This window comes from Cricetulus griseus, assembly GCF_003668045.3.
Source record: "Cricetulus griseus strain 17A/GY chromosome 1 unlocalized genomic scaffold, alternate assembly CriGri-PICRH-1.0 chr1_0, whole genome shotgun sequence".
In the NCBI taxonomy this organism is placed as follows: Eukaryota; Metazoa; Chordata; class Mammalia; order Rodentia; family Cricetidae; genus Cricetulus; species Cricetulus griseus.
In genome coordinates, this window is record NW_023276806.1 from 187,906,151 (window position 1) to 187,916,132 (window position 9,982).

A 9,982-nucleotide genomic window follows, 5' to 3' on the forward strand; every position below is an offset into this window, starting at 1 on the left:
CAATACCAACCTTTTTCTCTCCTGGATTAAAAACAATTCAGAACATATTTATTATACATCATTGGATAATAATGTATAGGGCACATACTTTATAGCCTGTATAGGATAGTTGCAAAGACTTCAATGGCTGGTTATAGTAAAATATGTCTGCACTTAAATTATCCATCTATCCCCTGTATGTCAGCCTTTTGAAAAGACCGTTTTGTGTGTGTGTGTGTGTGTGTGTGTGTGTGTGTGTGTGTGTGTGTGTGCCTGCATGATTTTACGTGCACCATATGTGTATGTATGAGTATGCATAGAGGCTAAAAAAGGGTGTCACAGCCTCTGGAACCACAGCTGCAAGTGGTTAGGAGCTGCCTGGTGTGAGTTCTGGAAACTAAGCCTGAGTCCTCTGCAAGAGCAGAAAATAAGTGCTCCTAATTGCTGAGCCATTTCTACAACCCCAGTGTATCAGCTTCTGATGTGGTGAGAAAGTGGTACCTGTGGAGTGCTGAACAGTGAGCAAATTTCCGTTCAGAAAGTCTTCTTAGCATTTGCACAATAAAGAAAAAGGGTGCATAGCCCAGAGAGGTAGCAGAAGGCTGGATGGTGCTGAGAAGCTCTTCTGGGCCAAGTATTCTCTTACATCTCATATCTTCATTGACTCTTCCCTTTTCTAAGGTATTCTGGAAGGTAGGTATTGCTGTACCCATTCTATAAGGACAGAGGTTAAGGAGGCTGCGTGACCCAGCATGTATGGAGAGGAGTTCCAATTCAGATCTGCTAAAAGGCTTGTGCATCTGTGCTCTTTGCATATCCGTTCTACTCCAGCATCCTGCGAAGGTCCAGGGAGCCGCCCGAGAAGAAGCAGACAGAAAGGAGACACCCAGACAAAGAACTTCAAGCTATTGGTCCATCAAGAAGGCCAAGGAGAGGTTGGTCTGTAGCAGACAAAAAAGAAGGAATTTGAATACCTGATGATGAGCTTTAACAGGGACAAGAAATACGGTTTTTGTTGTTGTTCTAACTTATCTCATAGCTTAGTGTGCAGTAAAAGGCTGATTTCAATAAAAAGGCCTAGCCTTTGGTTGGCTCCTGGGAAACAACCGCTAGGCCCTTGGGATGTCCCATCTGAGGACAATGCTTTCCTTTACCTGGCTTATCTTGAGTCATCAGAGATCATTTATGCAATGTCCTATGGAGTGTAGAGACATTGACTATGTGTTACCAGTTTTGCCTCTGGCTCGGCATGGTGGCTTGAATGAGAATATTCCCTATAGGCTCAGGCAGCTCCCTCAACAAGGCCACACCTACTCCAACAAGGCCACACCTCCTAATCCTTCCCAAACAGGTTCACCAAATAGGGACTAAGCATGCAAGTGTATGAGCCTATGGGGGCCATTCTCATTCAAGCCACCACATAAACCAAGGTTTTTTTTAAATTTTTTTTTTTTTTACTTTTGACTAACATGCATTAATGTACATGTGGATGGAGTTCTAGGTGGCCTCCATACAGCACATGCTGATTAAATCCAAGTTCCCTTTACCCCCAGGCCCCATATAGGTGACACTTTCAGCATACTCACTAAGCTATTATTTTTAAACTAGTATCTCTTAAAAGCTGCACAGCCTTGCTGCAGGAAGTGTATCGTTGGAGGCAGGTTTTGAGAGTTTATAGTCTCATCCTGCTTCCAGCCCCCTCGCTCTCTTCTTTGTGTTTGCTGCTTTAGATGTGATCTCTCAACTTCCTGCTCCTGCCATCACGCCTGGTTCTTGCTGTCATGCCTCCTCACCGTGATGGACTCCATTCCTCCGGAACAATAAGCCTTTCTCTCATAGGTTGACTTTTATTAGAGTAACAGGAAAGTAACTAAATTCATAGGGCTAGAGACCATGTAACATTGATGATTAATATTCATTATCAGAATCACCATGGAAACATACCTCTGGGTGTGTCTATGAAGGTGTTTCCAGAAAGGCTCGACAGTGCAGGGAAGACCCACTCTGAATGTGGGAGTCCTGGGAAGCATAGCGAATAAAACAGAGAAAGTGAGTTGGGCACTGTTGTTCATTTCTTGGCTCAGTGACTGTGGATGAAATGGGACCAGCTCCGTCGTAGTCCTGCCTCTGTGTCTTCCCTTCACCAACTGTTCCTTCCTCAAGTTACCTTCGTCACAGCAGTAAGAAAAATAATTAAGTCAGGCAACAAGTTTACCCGGGTGAACACTCTAAACTCCCCAGAAGCTTGGCTAATGCTCTGTGGTTGCCAGCTCTTTCTGGATGTTGTCACGAAGCCCTGCTGTGAGAATTAAATGCTGTTTGTACAGATCTACTGGGGGAAGCTGCTGAAGCGGGCATCTGGGCCCTCCTGAACTCTCTCCTGCTTGTCTTTGATTCCTGCTAATTTGAATCTGTATCCTTCAAGCAAATCACGGAACCAGAGGGTGGCTGGGGGATTCCCAGAGAAATGCTTAAAAGGTTCAACACTGAAGAGCAGCTTGGGTGGGTAGATGATGGAAGATTGGTGGTTTTCAGGTGGGTATCTTCTGAGCGCTTACCATACACCAAGCATCATCACACCAGAGTATGACAGAGGCTCGCATCCCTTCTCATTAAGAGAGTCCTTTCACCCACCAGTTCTAACTACTGCAAGACACAACATAGTGTTATGAGGCTGGGGAAGGGGCTTAGAGAGTAACATTCAGGGAAGGACTGTTTTCCTAGAGTGCCTCTCCAGGGGCCACCCTTAGTATTCTGTAACTTGGTTATCGATGTTGGAGCTGCCTTTCTGCAAAGATTTAACAGCGCTCACCATATGGATATGTATGCCCAGAGGCGCTGGCACTCAGGTGATGGGGGCGGGGTTAGGTGCATCTTCTCCAAACCCCGTTCTCTCCTGAACCCAGAGGGCTGCATAATTCATCCCAGACACAGAAATCAAAGTTGTGTTTTATTGGAAAAAGAAGGAGAACAGTGTCATGCTCTTTGAGGCTTCCCCTGGGCAGTCTACTAGGCACTGCCTGGACTATTCTGCCTCAGGTAGACGCTGAAGATGCCACACAGCCTCAGGTCAGAATCCTGCCACATTGAAGTCATAGGATCTGGTAGATGCAGGTTCCTGTCCTGTCGCCTCTGCCCAGTGGGGAAGAGGCCTTTAAATCCCACCTGCCTTCCCACAGAGATGTTCACTTGAGCTCTCTTCACGTTTGTCTATCTTTCAAGGGACATCCATCCTGTCTATGATGAGTTAGTGGGAATGCCTCTTGGGAATCTGGCCCATGATTTCCTTCAGCTGTTTCTGCACTCAGGATGCCTTCCCAGAATCTGTGACACACCACCCGCCTCTGACGAGCATTTATTTTTGAAATGGTTTTTTTTTCTGTTTATTTTTATTACCCTCAAGATGTCTTCTTTAGAAACAAAAATCCATAGCTGCTTCTTCTTTTTTAAATCAGACTAGAAGCATGCAGCAATGCAGTGAGCAATCCTGAGTCTCTCACAGTGTTCAGGTTGAACACACCTCCCTCCTCACAGGATCGTCTAGCTACGGCTGCTGTCACAAAGGTCATGATTCGGCTCCTAGCCATATGGGCACTCTGCGTGTGCAACAGAGACACAGTGAGGTACCTCTCACTCAGGAATCCTTCCTCTCCCTGCAGTACCCCACTCTAAGGGGCACCTTTCCCTCTTTGGCCATGTAGGAGCCATATCCGAGGAATAGTCTACTTGAAGGGTTTGAATGACTGTGACCTAACCACCTAAAAAGAAGCTGAATGGGATCTGTGCTTTCCCTACCTTCTTTCTGTGGTGTGCTCACCTGGGATTATAAATTAAAAGCTACCATCTTCACAAAGCAGTGTCATGGGTTCTCCTTCTAGAGGAGGTGGGGATGGGTAGTCATGCATCCCCAGGGCAGAAGAAGCAGGAAGAATAGCAGCTCAATCTGGGAAGTCTGGAGTCCAACAACTGTATCCCAGTGGTCCAGATGACACCAGGATGGGAGTCTGGCTACCCAGGTTCTACCTAGCCATGTCTTTTTAGGAAACTCATTTTCCACTTATATCATACAAAGCCAGTTTCCACCCTTTAAACCTAGGGATACTGATGGAGAAATAAGACTCATTTTAAAAGCACTCACCTCCAGTTAACTTTTCTTTCTCCCAGATTTCCTCGTGATGCATGTTCCAGAAGGTGGATAGAAAGGAAATGCAGCTTTAAGTTAGGGACCAAGCTAGGGAAGACTAAGAAGCTTCCCCCTTCACTGGCAGCTAGGAAATTGGTCAAGGGGCTAGAATGTAACATCTCATGAAGCCTTTAAACTTCTTGTTCTTAATGTCTGGGATGGGAAAAAAAGAACAAATTCCTTCTCTTTTCTCTTTCAATCTGTCTGCACATTTTTGTCTCTTCCCTAATGCTCGAAGCATAGACCTTTGGCTGGCACATTATTGAAATGTCCATTGGCAGTTTCCTTCTGGATTAGAGTTTTCAACTAGCTGTGTAAGAATCATACAATTTATTTCTCTACACAACCCCAGGGAACAACACCATTCTCCGTGAACTACTGCAGCCTGCAGCCTGCACCCTCCCCACTCCCACCCCCCCAAACAGAGAGCAGACACAGCCTCTTAAAACACACAACATGGTCTTCTTTATTTAATTATTTAATCAGTTTACATTCCACAACTGACAGATTATTTATTTTTATTTTTTCCATGAACAAGTCATTTAATTAATTACCAGACACTTTTTTTTCTTCAGTCGATGGAAATAACAATATTTCTGCCAATTTGAAAAAGAAAATTGCAAGATGCAGTCAGTTTCAGTGAAGTCCCCAAACGCTCTCTGCTTCCTCAGTCCTTTCAAAGTCACAGGAACCTGGCAATTTCCCCTTTCATTCCCCCCTCCCACTTCCCTGTTAAGTTCCTTTTAGAATATCACAAGAGTTTTCGAAATCTGGTTTGGATCACCTCTCCTGTAATTAATTAATTATGAGAAGAAACAGACAGTACAATAGATCTGATAAGATGTAGCATTCTTGTTAAGATTAAACAATACATTTATTCACATCATATCAGAACAAATTAACATAATATTTAATCTTATTTTAGCACCAATAACCACAGGAATTGCTACCTCCAAGGGGAGAGTTGTTGTTAGAGTCCTGCAGTATACACCACACTGTGTCTAACCAATCAGAAAGCACTATGCAAATTAGAGTGAAGGTAAATAAATTTATATTGACTGAGCAATAATCTGGCGGACCATGAACACACCAGGTGTTTGAGACTTTTGCTGGCGATGGTCCCTGCCTAATGACCACAGATAAAATGTACTCACCAAATCAGCTCCCTTTCTCCTGCTCGGCAGCATAGGGCTCAGAATGTTAGATTTTAAGTGAACCAAGCCGTATCAGTCTGGCTCTTTGAAATGATTGGAGAATGCCCAGGGGCTTGCTTGTATTATTCTGTTCTGCCCCATAAGATCTCACTATTTGTCAATTTCCCACACAGAAGAGGCTTCTTTAGACCTAAGGAAGATCTCTAAGCAGAAAGGAGAGGTAGGAGACAGTGGCCTGAGTCCTAGTGTAAGAACAGAACTTGTCTCTGCCACCTCCCAGGAGATACAGTCTGCCTGCTGCTCTCCTCCCATGTCTCCTTGTCAGCATTCAAGATTTGGAAAGAAAAATCAAAGAAGTTGGAGGGTGAATTAAACAGCTCCAAGTATCGGTGAGATGTTTTTAGCAGGAGACTCTGCCAGATGTTAAGAGGTAGGAGAGATGTGTGTTCTTAACAACGGGGAGGCCTGCCTATCACTGATGAGATGAGAGACATCGGTATGGATGCGTGGGTGGTAGGTGATGCTCCTATCGCTGAAGGGCGTGGCCTGCTTTTCCTGATTCTGACAGGTCATCAGGGCCATGTCCAGGGATAGCACTAATGCCTCTTGGGGCAGACATGGCATGTGCTTGGTTCATAGAAGCTCTCTCCCCTTGCTGAGGAGGCAAAGTAGAACTTCCAAAGGTGAGACAGCTCTGCTTCCTATTCAGCAAATCAGCCTTTGCCTTTGTTCCCCACAATGAAATCCACAACAGCGAGTGACTGGCTGGCCAGGGCATCCTGCTTGGCCTCTGAAAGGACCTGACGCTGTGTTCTCCTAGCCGGTTGGTTACCAGAAGCCTGATTCAGTATTTGAGGACTAAAAATGTGGCTGAGCCAGTTGGAGATGCTTCCGGGTAAAATTCACCTTGGACTTAGATTTCATTTGAAATAACCAGAACATAAACCATGGCCAGTAACGTTTCTATTGATGCCATGTTGAAATGCTAATATTTTTATATATGCTGGGTTAAAATATTGTATCGAAATTAATTTCACCTGTTTTTTCAACGCTTCAAAATGCAACTAGTGAGATATTTCGAATTGCATACACATCTTGTATCAAATTTTATTGGACAACAGTGGTCTAAATCACCTTCCCTGTACAAGTCTCAAAGAGGGTCACCAAGGTCCATCAGGGATGAGGGAGTTGTAGACTGTGCCTATAACCATGAGTGGAGGGGAAGTTGGCACAGGCCAGCTTTGTTTATCCCTCTGGAAAAACTGCTTTTCTCTGGCAGCCACTTGTACTCCAGATTGATTATCCATGCCCTGTGCTATCCTAATCCCTCGCACTCCAGGATTACTGCCTTCGAGATATTTCTCTGCCATTCTGCTGAGGGGATTTTGGAAGCACAGAAATTCCTTCATCCCAAAGTTCCCATTAAGCTCTAAGTTTATCTAACCACATGTTCTACTCACAGCCTCTACCCCAGCCCTAAAACACCTTTTTTTTTTCTTCCCATTTCCTAGTGTCCCCTGGCCAGGCTCTGCTTCTACATGCAGTAAGTCACATTTGTAGAGCAAGCCACCATTGCTAAAGCAATTCCCTCACATCATCTCCTTTGGTGCTTTTTCTCCTACCCCAGTCCTATGAGGCAAAGTTCTGCCAGCAGAGAGAGCAAGATAGACCATCAAAGTGGGTGGGAAAAGGCATCTGAGACTGGAAAGGTAGATAAAAGGCTTTGGACTCTGTCTGTGCACAGGCTGGCTGCTGGCTTGAGGTTACTTTCTGAGGGATATCAGCTTGAGCTAAGAGCAACAGGGAGAAAGCATCTCCTGATTTGCCTCAGCTCAGTCAGCTTGCAACAGCCAGCATGAACACAAATAGCAGCAGAATGGATGGGGGAGACTTGGTGTCCCATGAGTCCCCAAAGTTACTCTGCTCCCTGTGAGGCTGAGAGGACATGGATACATGGTGAGGTCACAAGATTCACCCAAGGTTCCAGGTGAGCTATAAAGGAAGTTCCCAATGTCACCCCAGGTCTGGTCTTTGGGTTGACGTCAGCCATGACCTTCACTCTTCTAACTTTGATGATATGCTTTTATTTGGGGGGGGGGAAAGCAACTTAACTTTAAAGGCAAATGTCCTCAGAACAGAGAGCGACAAGCAAGCATGAACAACCACCAGAAAATTATCCTGTGACAGGAAGTGCCATCAGAGTCAGGATTCTAGGGAAGTCCTCACAAGCCCTCCGAAAACTGAGGGCTCCCTTACAGCATTTGAGTAGTTGCAGTACCCCTCCCCTTTATTTTCAGCTTTCACTTTTATTTGTACATTTTTACAGATAGTCTTGAATAGCAAAACAGTCACACCGTGGGCAGTGGGGTGGGGCAGGGAAGGGGCTCAAGAGTGGTTCTGTGACATCTCTGTGTGAAGGCATCATCACACTCACGACACAGACATACTGGCACATACAAATGAGAGTGGGCCTACGGGCCACCTAGAGAGGAAAGAAAAAGCCTGGGGTGCAGGGGAGAGAAATGGGGGACACGAGATTGTTTCCCTAGGGAGTCACAACAGGCCTTCGGCATGAAGAACAGAAGGCTGGCATGTGTCAGGGAGATGCCAGGCTGAGCTGTAGCTGGGTAAGTCTTAGGTTGGGGCCCAGTTTTCTGTTTCTTGGCTCTGAACAAGCCACCCTTGTAGATGTGCCATTACCCTTATTATTATTGGTTGGTCTCTAGTCATATCAGAGCAAGGACTTGTTATTCTCTGGTAGAGACCATCAGTGTATGCAAGGAAGAAGAAAAGCATGGAGATTCTCTTGGGGAATTTGTTTTTTTCCCCCTTTTAGAATCTAGGATCCAAGCAAGATCATACTGGGAAATGTCCCGACTGGATACACACTCAGAACCCATCGGCTACCGATGAAGTCATTAGCTTTGCAGCCTGACAAGAGGAAGTGGGCTCTCACTCTATTATACTTATCCTCACCCTAAACATGAGAGAACTCTAAAAGCTTGAAGAATCTGGCTTTCTCCCAACATGAGCATGCGCAGCTAGGAATGATCATAGAGCTGTTAAAGCAAACAAACAGCAGTAACTCCATGCCTGCTTTAGAGGTGAACTCTTATAGCCATCTACGCCCTTAGCCTCCACATGGTCTCCTCGTTCCATCACATCTGGTCATAAGCAACAGGAATGAGAGCACACTTTGTAAAACTGGCCTTGGAGGGAAGAAAGTGAGTCTGGCACTGGCTGAAAAATAAGGAGGAGTCAATTCCTCTGGAGGGCTTGAAGGAAGGAGCGAACCCCACGTGCTTCAGTTGGACAGCTACATTCCAGTTCTCAACCAAGATGGCCCCTCTCTCTCTACCTTATCTGTCTTGGCAGAGCCTGGGTGAAACCACTCCATTTGAGTGGCTGTGCTGCCGCTAATGGGTAATTTGAACAGTGCATAATTCATAGACACTTTATGTTTGCAAATCGCTTTGCAATTTCTTGTCACCCTTAATATACCATGAGGTAAAACGTTATCATCATCCTCATTTTGTACATGAGGAAGTTCAAGTATGGAGAAGACACAGTGCCCAGCGTCACAAATCATTTAGTCCAGAGCAGAATGAAATGTACAGTCATCACTATGTTATACAAGTGTAGCTTAATTAGTGAGCTTGTACCCATGATTAGATTGAGATGGCACCTGAAAAAAAAAAGAATAAGAGCAGGGAGGGAGGGAGATAGGGAGAAGAGGGATAGATGGTAGATAGATAGGTAGAGAGACAGACAGAGAAAGAGACAGACAGACGGACAGAGAATCCCTAAATAGTAATCTTTAGTTCTGGCCTGAGCTTTCAAAGGCCTCCTTGCTGTCCCTATGGCTTGTGTTGTTGCTGCCAAGAACACAGAATCACTGATGACAATCACAGTTCTGTGGCCATGCCATGTTCTGCTGGCCTCATTTATTCCCCCAATGACAACCACTCAGTGAAGAGGTTCTGAGGTTCTGGCCATCATCATTGGCCCCACTGTAGGGACCTCATAGTGATGGGATTATGATCCGTCTCTCAGTCTTTTGCACGCTTTCCCACCCTAGTTTTCTATTATGAGCGTGTATTCCTCGGGGTGGGGTGGGGAGCTCAATAGCTAGTAATAGCCCAGTTTAAGGACTAGGAACAATGTCAAAGAAATGTTTCTGTGGCATAGAAACATCAGTGGGAAGATGGTAAACATAACCCCAGAAGTCAACACTCTGAGAGGCATCAGAATTCATTTGTATGCATCTGCTCTGCCAGACTTGCTCTAAAAAAATTCTGTCCCCGTCCTCTGTCTATAAGAGCTAGAAGACAGCACCAAGGCTGGTCCAGCTAAGATATGCTTCACTGTTACTGTATGCATGATCAGTTTTTCTGACTCATCACAATTCCCTGGAGAGTGATAGATGTGCACACTAGGGCAAAGCAGCCCAGGAGCAGCACAGACATTTTCAGAAGAATCCCTTGAACTAGGAGAAGCAACTGATGGTTCACACAAACAAAGACAGAGGGAGGGCATCTGGTCTAAGCCCACTTCTTCCACTACACGATTGAAAATCGGTGTATGCATGTTCCAAGCCCAAGACAGCTGAAGCGAAATGTTCTGAGCACTGAGTTTGACTTGTTTATTCTGAATTTTACTAGGTGGA

The 9,982-nt window shown here is 45.2% G+C and overlaps 1 protein-coding gene across 1 annotated transcript in view; it reads right to left on the minus strand.

Annotated features, from left to right (window-relative positions):
* Positions 1–4,604: 4,604 nt before the first annotated feature.
* The window catches only part of Tmem178b (transmembrane protein 178B), a 385,192-nt gene continuing 379,814 nt past the window's right edge, over positions 4,605–9,982 (minus strand). Inside the window, exon 4 of the mRNA XM_027391532.2 lies at positions 4,605–9,982. This exon is cut by the window's right edge and continues 4,270 nt beyond it. The gene's annotated coding sequence lies outside the window, so the exon portion shown is untranslated.